Consider the following 10,513-nt stretch of genomic DNA (forward strand, 5'->3'; position numbering starts at 1 on the left):
AAACAAAACAAGCCAAACTGACCCTGAAATCAAGGGAGTGCCAGCACGGATGTATTTGACTCTGCATATGTGAGTGCGTGTTTGTGTGTAGAAATGAACCAAAACAGCAAAATAGCATCTATCAATTTTAGGTTGCCATGAGCTACCAATAGTGTGAGACACGGTCAGGTGACAGGATCCATTTCTCGGAGTTGTTTTTTGCTTTCTTGATCTCAAAGAGTCGTCTCCTTCTAGCCAGTATCAGGCATTTGTAGCCTTTTCCCCCCAGCCTCTTCCCCCACTGTCAGAAGTGCTTTTGTAACAAAAAAACAACTGCAGAAACAATAATCTGACAGAGCAAAAGGGGGCGCTGTTCTGCAAAAACCACCTTCCAATCCAGCCATTACTGACCGGCTACACCCTCGTTCCTGAGTTTGCATTAGACCCCAGCTGAGTAGCCTAAGACCCAGCAACTTGTCCCCCCGTTTGCTGCCCTCCAGTTCCCATGCGAGCCACGGACGAAGGCCAGGGTTTGACATGGAGCTGGGGGAACAACCCAAACCAGAAACTCAAAAGTGAAAGAAGGCTGATGGCTGGGCAGGCTGAGAGGGACCCTTGCTGCCCCTATAGGGCAACCTGGGTGGCTGAGCATTGCTTACCACTGCAGGCCAAATTCTCTGGCTTGGAAAGGACCACTCTCTCTATAATTAAAGGCGTACCCCACAACACCAAAATATGGGGAGAAAGGAAGCAGCCCCATCCTCAGGAATCCAGAGGAAAAACAGCTGAGGAAATCTGTTGTCAAGCTAAAGCCAGAGAGGCACAAACCTTCCCCACTGCAGATTGCCCCCGAGAGGGTCAATCTGATCCCCCCCCCCCCCCCCCGCATTTGCTGCTTGGCTTGTACTGAGCATGCTCACATGGACTGAGCATGCTCAATAACACTGCTGAAGCTGGATGCCCTCACTCGGCCCCCCTCCCCATCGGCAAGCATGGGGTCGCCTTTGTCGCCACCCTCTCCACAATGTCTCTTAGAACAAAACCTCCACCCCTCCCTTCCCAGTACACTGATGGGAACAGGATTGATCAGTAACATTCATTTATTTGTAAAGACTTTGAATCTCAAGATAAACTGACTGATCTCTGAAGGTCTTGTTACCAGGCCAAGTGGGGTTTGCCATCACAATTCATCTTGATGCACCAGCTTAATTGGTTAATTTGTCCTCCCAACTGTACCGAACTCTTTCATTCCTCCCAAACTCGAGCAACTTTCTTAACTGCTTTGATACTTTAGTAGGCAAACTCTTAATAACAGTCCTTACCTTTTATGCACACTCATTATGCCAACATTCACAGGGCTGCTGTAGTTAAGAGTCTATCAGCATTCCCTTTCTAAATCCAGTTTTTAGGGTGTATAACTTGGAAATGAACTTTTGTTTTGTGTTGAAATAAGAACATAGGAACGGCCACAGTGGGTCAGACCAAAGGTCCATCTAGCCCAGTATCCTGTCTTCCAACAGTGGAACAATACCAAGTGCCCCAGAGGGAATGAACAGAACAGGGAATCATCAAATGTGTCATGAAAACATGCTGGCCAAAAAGCAAATAAATATAAACCCACCAATGCCTCTCCAACAGTCCTTAGCAATAGAGTGTCTCAAAAATTTTCCGATGGAATTGTTTCCCATCAGCCAATGTCTTTTTGTCTAAATTGAAACTTTCCATGGCAATGTGTCAATTTCAACAACAACACTTTGAAACTAAGCATCAAAAACGTTTTGACCTTATCAGAACGGAATGCTTTGATGTTTCATTTCAAGATTACTTTTCATTATGGACTTTATTTTATGTTATAAATCATGAGGTAACATACAATTTTAAAAGACATCGGAACAAAATATCAGACCAAAATATTTTAATGCTATCAACAAGGAAAATGTTTTGATTGACCCAAATGATTTTTTTAAATTTCATTTTTGAGGAAACTTTGATATTTTTATTTAAGTTCCGATTTGGAATGAATTCCCATGGAACGGAAATTTTAAGTTTTGCCCGGCTCTCCTTATCAATCTTTGGGACACAATTATTTAAGTTTTCTACTGCTGAGCAATTAAATTAATTTTACAGTATAAGTGAGTGATCTTTCCTCACCTTTGATATACAGGGACTACTTACATAAGCAAGGACTACTCATGCAAATAAGAGCTTGCAGGATTGGACCATAATACCACAGAACATAGTGCAGGTACTAATGGAAGGTCATTAGTCCAGAATGTCAGCTCTTGTAAATAGGAGGAAAATTGTACACGAAGAAGGGAACAATGTGTGACTACAGCTTAAAGTACACAAGATATTTTAATCCTCTTCTCCATATACACCACTGCAAAATAAATGCACAATGCAACCCAACGGGTAGTGAGGGCCAAAGATCTACGTCCTGGCTCCGAACTAGGCAGAGGGACCTTTTCAGTCAAATGGAAACATTTTGATTTCTATCACAGCCTTTGTAACGCTTGAGCAGCAAACCGATCAAAACATCAGTTGAAAAAGCCAGCATTCATGCTGCTTGCCACCCCCAGCATGAAACATAAAACCAAAACGTGAAGCTGGCCACCATGAGCCTAAACGCTGCACAGACACCGGAGAACATGTACTTACCGAGGGAGAGAAAGAGACACAAACCACCACAGAAATGGACAGAGGACTCCGAAGTAAGAGAGTCCCAAAATTGTGTCCTCTTTAGCTCTGACCTCTGCACGTCCTGGTAACTACTTGCAAACTACCACACACGTACACCCCCACACCTCCCTTACCGGCTCTGGTAAGGCACAAAGCCTAACTAAAACTGAAAGTAAAAACAATAAGGAATTCCCCCTTGCAACGGCCCTTTCCTGTGTTAAAAACATTAGGAATTCCTTCCAAACATACAGATGGGAGACTAAGTAAAAAGGGCATCCCTCCCTAAAGAATTCACCCCAAGGAAATCAGCCAGCCAGCCAGTCTCCACTGGCACTAACCCCAGCTCAGCCATAATGAAGGTTATGGGGGTGGGAGCCTCTATGTACACATGGCTCTAAAAGCACTGATGGGAATCTCCCCCTAAAATTCCCAAGCATGGACACAGCCTCAAGGAATTGAAAGGGAAAGTTCTAAAAGCTCAGGGTTCTCGCTTTGGATACGGCATGAGATTAGGCGAGCGCCTTGGAGACTCGGGCGATTTGTGAAATGTTCTAGGAATCCAAAGAGGCTTGCATGTGTCGATAGGAGGGTTCTGAGGTTATTCTGTAATAGTTAGCCACAGAATGACTGCAGACAAACAGCTTGGTAAAGGTCCAAAAGGAGATCAGATATTACTGTTCTTTCACCCACACACAGATATGGCAGGCCAGATCCTCTGGTGCTGACTGAATCCAATGAAGCTATGCTGACTGATACCGAACGAAGATCCAGCCCAATATGTATTAATAATACCTAGGATTTTCCCCAGTAGATCTCAAAGGCCAGTATCATTATCTGTATTTTACAGATGGGGAAACTGAGACATGGAGCAGGGAAGTGACTTGCCTAAGGTCACCCAGCAGGCCAGTGACAGCGCTGAGAATAGAACCAGGTCTCCTGGTTCCCACATTGGTGCTTTATCGACTTGGCCACACTAGCACATGGTGGAAACCACATAACATAATCAGATAATAATTCGGTTCAGCAGCTACAACTCCAAGCGGGGATAAAAGGACAAGAGCTGCTGATCCTCGTGTTTCAGGAAGAAATACTTATGCCTGTGTCTTGTCTGCGGGAATCTGGGAAGCAAATCTCTCACCATTGTGCTAGCAGCTTCTCCAGGGTTAGCAAAAACTGGGAGCACTGGTGTAGACACGGTGCTGGCGTTTTTATTCCAGTGTTGTCCGGACTTTCTCAGAGCAGGATTAGAGGGCACGGTGGGGAAAACAGAGAGAGAATTCTCTAATATGGTCAATGCAGACTCTGCCCCCAGGGTAGTGTGAACACAGCTGGAGCTCACTTGTTCACAGCAGAGGGAATTGCAAGCAAAGCAGTCCCTGTGAGAGCCCCTCTACTTCAGAATAAATTCTCCCCCCTCCCTCACCTCTGCCCTCACCCCACCAGAAATCGCCCTTGTTTTCTAACCTTTCCAGCACACCCCACCTATCTGGGCAGACCTGACAGATACAGGGTTTGAATGTGGGTAGTAGCTGAGTTTTGAGGTCTTTTGTTGACTGGCTGATTCTGTGCAGAAAAAAGGCCACGGCTTTGCTCCTGGTGTTACCTCCGTTGGCCGCACAGAGTCTGGGGCAGTTGTCTTTATGCTTCTATACTGACAATAAAATAAATAAATACAAATCTAAAGGGGAAAAAGTCTACCTTTCTGACTATCTAGAGGGAGCCGGTTCTATAATCATGGGACAGGAACACTAAACCCCCAATCTCTCTGAATTATATTTGGGTGGTCTGATAAATTTGCAAATGCTCCTTTTATCAAACAAATGGAGCCATAAGAGAGAGAAAAAAGTTAGATCTGAAAGCTAACCAGGTTCCTGTTTATTAAGTACATTCACAGATGTTAAGGCCAGAGAGGGCTATTTTGATCATTTAGTGTGGTCTCCTGCAGAACACAGAATTTCAAATTACTCGGTGGAAGGACTTATTCTTTTCTACTATGCAAATGAACAATACTCAGCCCAGTAACTTGTGGCTGAATCTTTTAGAAAGACATCCGGGCTTGATGTAAAAACTTCTCCAGGTTAATAAGCAACAGGCTTTTCAAATCAACGGTCCTCAACTATTTCAACCATTCACTTTTAACCAGTCAGGGTAAATGTTTAAATTTAAAATACAGTAAGATCTAGGGGGAGAGAGCTTGAAAGAGCGGCTGGAAAAAATAACAGGGACCCGGAGGAGTATTTTGCTAGCTGCAGCACTGACCGATTTAGCCACTGAAAGCTTCAGGGAACAGAAAATTAGGCTGGCACGATTTTCACTTAGCTGTTTCAAGGAAAGGCTCTGTATGGGCTAAGCACCCGGTGACAGTGGCCCTCGCCCACTGTCCTACCCTAGGACCATCCAACCTCAGAAATCCCATAAACCAGGCTCTGAACTAAAAGCTGTATTCTGGAGAGGGGAGCCCCTCCCTGCAAGGAATCGCTCTTCAGCACCCGTCTGCGGGCAGATTTCATGCCCCACCCGCGGGGAGCCGGCCCAACTCCGTGTGCTGATGCGGAGAAGGGCGCCTCGAAGGCAGGCTCTGTGCCAGGGGGCTCCGGCGGCCCCCCAGAGACGGAGCGGGGGCGGAGAAAGTCCCCGATGGGGTGTATTACACCCACCAGCTAGCCTCAGCTCCATCCCCCGGGGCAGGGCAGGGGCCAGGGGCCCCCCTGGGTTGCAGGGCGGCGGGGAAGGGGTCCCAGCCCGGAGCAGGGTGGGATGGGTGGCAGCAAAGGCGGCCCCGGGCCCGCTCGTGCCCAGATCTGCACCAGACCCGGCTCGGGGGAGACACTCACCCCGCTCCGTGGGGCGCCCCTTCCTCCGGGCTCCCCGCTCCGTGCTCATGGCGCCGCCGCCCCACCCGGCAGCCGCCGCCCCCTTCGAAAGTGAAAACAACTGCCCGGGTGCTGTAGCGGGAGCCGCTTCCGAGAAACCATGTGATCCGCCCGCTGCCCCGGCACGCCGGGCACCCCCTCTGCCCGCGGGCCGCAGCCCGGGCAGGCGAGCCCGGGGGAGAACCGGGGGCTCCCCGCGGCCGCGCTCCGCCCCGTCGAGGGACGAGCCAGGGCGGCTAAAGGCAGGGCTGCGCGTGGCTCGGGCTCGGGCTCCGGCCCGCCCCGGACCCTCGCTTAATCCGAATTCTAATACTCCCTCCGCAGGTGTAAATGCCCAAGCGCTCCAAGGGGTTGGAAACCCTGCATGCAGCCTCCCAAGCAACCCGGCGGAGACCTGGGCCAAACTCTTAAGGTGCCCAGCTACGAGAGGCATTGGGTCTGGGACCCCTGGAAAGCAAACCCCCCCCAGGCTCGGCCAGTTGTCCAAAAGCTGCGGGAAGGGGCGTTTTGCAGGTGGCAGAGGCCGGGCAATTGTGGGGCTGCGGTTGGGTTTTTGGTTTGAGGGGTAGGCTTGCTTGTCTGTGGAGACGCTGCTCTCTGCAGTGTAGGTGTCTGTCAGGGTCCAGCTAGGCTGGGAGCAGTATCCCCACTCCAGGACTCACAGCCCTGCACAGATGGACCGGAGCGGGGGTAGTGTGAGCAGCGGGAGGGGCTCTCCCGGGTGCCCGCAGGCACCTCGTGCCCGGGATGTGGGGGCGAGCCCCAAATGTTTTAGACCAAAATTGATTTCCCGCCCCCTGCAAAAAATTCCATTTAGTCAAAGAAAGCCGTTTGTCAAACAAATATTCCAGTGAAAAATTGTCAATCTGCTCTTTTTGCAGAAGCCAGTGTCCCTGAAGTGGTGTGTCCAGCACAGGGCTGACACAGGAGAGGGAATAGGGTGACCAGATGTACCGATTTTATAGGGACAATCCTGATTTTGTGTTTTTTTTTCTTATATAGGCTCCTATTACCCGCCCCCTGTCCCAATTTTTCACACTCGCTGTCTGGTCATGCTCAAAGAGAATCACAGATACTCTGACCTAGTCCTTTCACCCCCCTGTGTTCCCTGGAAGATCCTGCCTCCAGGGGCTGGCTGGTTTAATTCAGTAGGGCTGGAAAGGCCCGTGAGAGCCCCAGGTGCGAGGCCAAACCGATTATCCCCTCAGCGGTCAGCAGCAGAGAAGCCAAAAGTGCAGGGAGCCATGCACCCCGCGCTCCGAGGGCTTATCAGGTGGTTCTTCGTCTGCGGGCGCTGAAACTCATCCCACGTGCTGGGCAGCGGAGGGCGAAGCCAGTGTTTGTGAAACCCTGTATGCCCAGGGGAGAGCACGTCTCTCCCTCTCGTGTGTGCACACCCCTCTTATTTGTTTACCCATTTGAAGCGAATCCGAAACCTCGCTTGGCTGGCTGTGGGCATGGCTCCTGGGACCCCTCCAGAGTATATTGATGGTGAGTGAACACCCTGCTGAGTGCTAGAAGATATTGTAAGGGGGAAAGCGGGCATGATCTTCAGGAACACTTAGAAACACCAGCTGTTGGGGACCCTGCTCTGCAAAGTAGGTTTCTAAGGTGTTACCTGCCAGCTCTGTGTTCTTGGGGAACCAAGCTGCAGTATCCATCCTGTCTGACTCACGAAGGGCACCCCCTCCTCCCTCAGCCTCTTCTTGAACCAAAAGACTTACAAAAAGCATACAGAATGGAGAACAGAGATTCCAAGGCAAGAACCACACTGAACTCTGGCACCAGAAAAGCAGGGAAGCCCTGCGTGATGGGGGAATCTCTGCTCCAGATGTTAATGACCCCACGCCTGCACACACCCAGCTCAGTACTTACCAGACCAGTTCTAGTAATAAATAAATTGGTATCCAAAATACTGAAGCTGCCTAATTGCATTGTGAGCTCCCTCCAAGGAACACCGCCCATAGCCAGGAATGACCAGTTCCTATTGTCTAGCCTGAACAAAACAACGTTGCTTTCCTCCCTTGAGCCATCAGTTTACCCATAAACAAATCTCATGTCTCCCTTGAACCATTGTTGTTTCCCTATAAAAACCCCTACCCATGCTCCAGTAAGTGTTCTGTTGCCTGGATCCAAAATCTGCATCAGCTCCATTGAGACTTCATCTTCTCCTGACTGACCGTGCTGGGGGCTCTGCCTGTCTCCAGCACTCCGGACCCTCAGTTACCCCCACCACCCGGGACCCCCGCCCAGTTCAAGCTTCACGGAGTGGTGAGAACCCAACTGTCTCTCTCTCTGTTTTTTTTCCTACTCTAGGTATCACTTTCTAACCCTGACTTGTGCGACCAGTTATACTTTGGTAATCAAATTTAAGCTAGATTTAATATTGTAACTGTTTTGGTTGGTTGGTTTCCCTATGGTTATTACCTGGCAATAAATAACTTGAATGCTTAAGCTGGTTGCTTCCTTCCCTCCCTCTCTCGCTCTCTCTTGTGATTTTGGTTTCCTCATTCGCTCTGCAGCAACGCTCCTCTTACCTAAGCTAAAGATCCCTGTAGCGCCCAAAAATCCTGTGGGGTTTGCTCATCAAGTGGGTTACGACCAGAACAATCGTAACGTGAAATTGGGGATCGGGACTTGCTGAACCTGGGGCATATGAGGGTGACAGCTTGGAAGTGCTGATTGTCCCGGTCTGCTCAGACTCGCTCTGTTAATGTGTGTGCGTGTGTTCCTCTGATTCTGGGGCTGGAGGAACCCGGCCCTGGGGAACCTCGGTCCTGCAGGAGAGCTCCATTGGGAGGGGACTTGCAGAAGGGAGAAGTGGAGCTCCGTGTGAAAACACCAGTGACACAAGCAGGACATGGATAGAAATACAGAATCCTACCCTCCCCAGAAGAGTAACCCTAATAAATGAGCGTACCCCAAAGTAACGGGCAAATCTGGTAACAAAGGGCCCAGCTACGCTTGGAGCAGGATCCCCAGCTCCAGGACACCCAGACCTGCACCACTCTGCTGGAGCTAGCAGGCGAGGGCAGTATGAGCAGTGGGCGAACCTATAGGCACCTAATGTCTGGGAGGGGATCCTGCTGGGGGGCTCGCCCCTCCCACTTCCACCCTCTAGTTGGATCCGACCTAGTGCAGGGAGGTCTCCTCCAGCTGGGAACTACACCCTGCTCCACCTAAGGTTATGTCAACACTGCAATGCAAGCAATGTGAATGCGGTTTATGTAGGCACAGCCCCGTTACCTTTGCTGGAGCTAGCCCAGCCAAACCCAGCAGTGCCCCTACCGCCTGGCCCGCCAGCGGGGCGAGCCCGCCCCGAGCAGCAGGAAGTGGCAGAGCTTGGTGTGCTTGCAGAGTGGGGTTGGCCAGCCGCAGGGAGGGGGAGGTAATCGGAGGTTGAAACCAGCCCACTGCTATTTAAGCTGGTACCCTGAACATTGTTTCTGACCACGCTGGGAAGTCCCTGGCACTGCCTTGCAGTTTTTGTGTCAAGGTGAGAGATAAAGAGAGTCCTGGGATCCCAGCCACAGCCGCCGGGGGGGGGCTTTACTTCATGTCCACAGTGTTTGCTGCTGGCTGCGAAAGAGATGACTTTGGGTCTGTGCTACGGGAGCTATTTAAAATATACAAACACCCCAGTGAGAACTAGCAGGATTCTCCCAGCACGAGCAAGGCCTCAGAGAGGGCTATTTCCTGTCCACGTGGCTGCCTGGGAAGAAGCTCACCCAATCCCCCGTCGCGGTGACTAAAGAGGAGTCCCAGCGATCGTCTGACTAAAACCACCTGGTGTCTCTGAACTTGCTGAGTTATCTCAATAGCACCTTTCCTTGGACCATCTCAGCAGCAGTTAGTGAAGTTTCAAACCCCCTCCTGTGAGTTCAAGAAATCCCTGATTCAACAAATGGGGAAACTGAGGCACAGAGCTATGACGTGACTTGCTCACACTCAAACAAGCCCATATCTGAGCTGGGTGCAGAACCCAGGCCAGCCAGTGCCCAGTCTCTTGCGCTAGCCACTAGACCACATGGCCTCTCCACATGGGTTTGCCACATAAATATGAAAGCATACCACCAGAAGCAGAAATGGAACCTCACATTTCATGACCCCTAGTGGGGGGGGGGAGGGGGTCTCAAACTTCTTGGAGAAACCCTGATTTTAATATGCTTTCGTGCAATGGGAGAGAGTTCCAATCTCCTATTTTTATTATTGTGATAACCCTGTGATTCTTGGCATTGCATTTAGTATTTGTTCCTCCTGTTTTGCTTTGGAGTTTTTTCCCCCATATTGAAAGCTTTATAGAAACACGATGGCTGGAAAGAAGATATAATTGGTACAAAAGAAAATAAAAAAGAGATTGAACGGCACCAAAATGTCATTGCACTGCAGGAGCATACAAAAGAATGCATGGTTCTGGGGGGTCCATCTATTCGTATCTTTTGCTCTTTCCTTGTGCTCTTTCTAGTCTCTTCTTTTTGCTGCTTGTAAACTTGTACCACTGGCATCACCATCCCTCTGTTACTGAGATGGCTATAACTGAACACACTGTACCAGTTGCAAACAGTGTAGCAAGGGACTATACCCATCATCTCATGTCCCAGGATGTGATGCCTCTATATAAGCATCAGTCATTGAGACTGCCATATTACACTTCAAAGTCATATCCAACTTACTGGTACTAATACCATGCCCAGACATTTCGGCATTACTGCTTCTGACATTACTCTCCGGGAAGTTAAGCAAGTCTGGTGGTCTCATCTCTCAGGTTTGTCAATATCACCACACTACACCCTTTGATATGACTGGTGGCTAGAAGAAGCCTGGGACTAGCACAATAAAACGCCGCATGTCTAAGATACATCAACAGGGATGAAAATGGACCAGTTAAATCCTTCACTGGGCCCGGCACTAGGTAGTAGGGCCTGATCCAAACCCACTGACTTAGGTGTTCACTTTCATAAGCACAGAAAATCACCTAAGAC

The 10,513-nt window shown here is 49.7% G+C and overlaps 1 protein-coding gene across 21 annotated transcripts in view; it reads right to left on the minus strand.

Moving 5' to 3' along the window:
- Nucleotides 1-5,724, minus strand: part of NLRC5 (NLR family CARD domain containing 5) — an 88,259-nt gene extending 82,535 nt beyond the window's left edge. For 10 of the 21 annotated variants that reach the window (XR_006285101.1, XM_043525993.1, XM_043525995.1 and 7 more), the window contains exon 1: nucleotides 5,493-5,642. The gene's annotated coding sequence lies outside the window, so the exon portion shown is untranslated. Of the gene's footprint in view, nucleotides 1-2,637; nucleotides 2,816-5,492 lie in introns of those variants that run through there. The other 11 variants (XM_037877413.2, XM_027832758.3, XM_043526001.1 and 8 more) reach the window with 4 other exon arrangements.
- Between the last annotated feature and the right edge of the window lie 4,789 nt (nucleotides 5,725-10,513).

The sequence above is a fragment of the Chelonia mydas genome, chromosome 12 (genome assembly GCF_015237465.2).
Source record: "Chelonia mydas isolate rCheMyd1 chromosome 12, rCheMyd1.pri.v2, whole genome shotgun sequence".
NCBI lineage: Eukaryota > Metazoa > Chordata > Testudines > Cheloniidae > Chelonia > Chelonia mydas.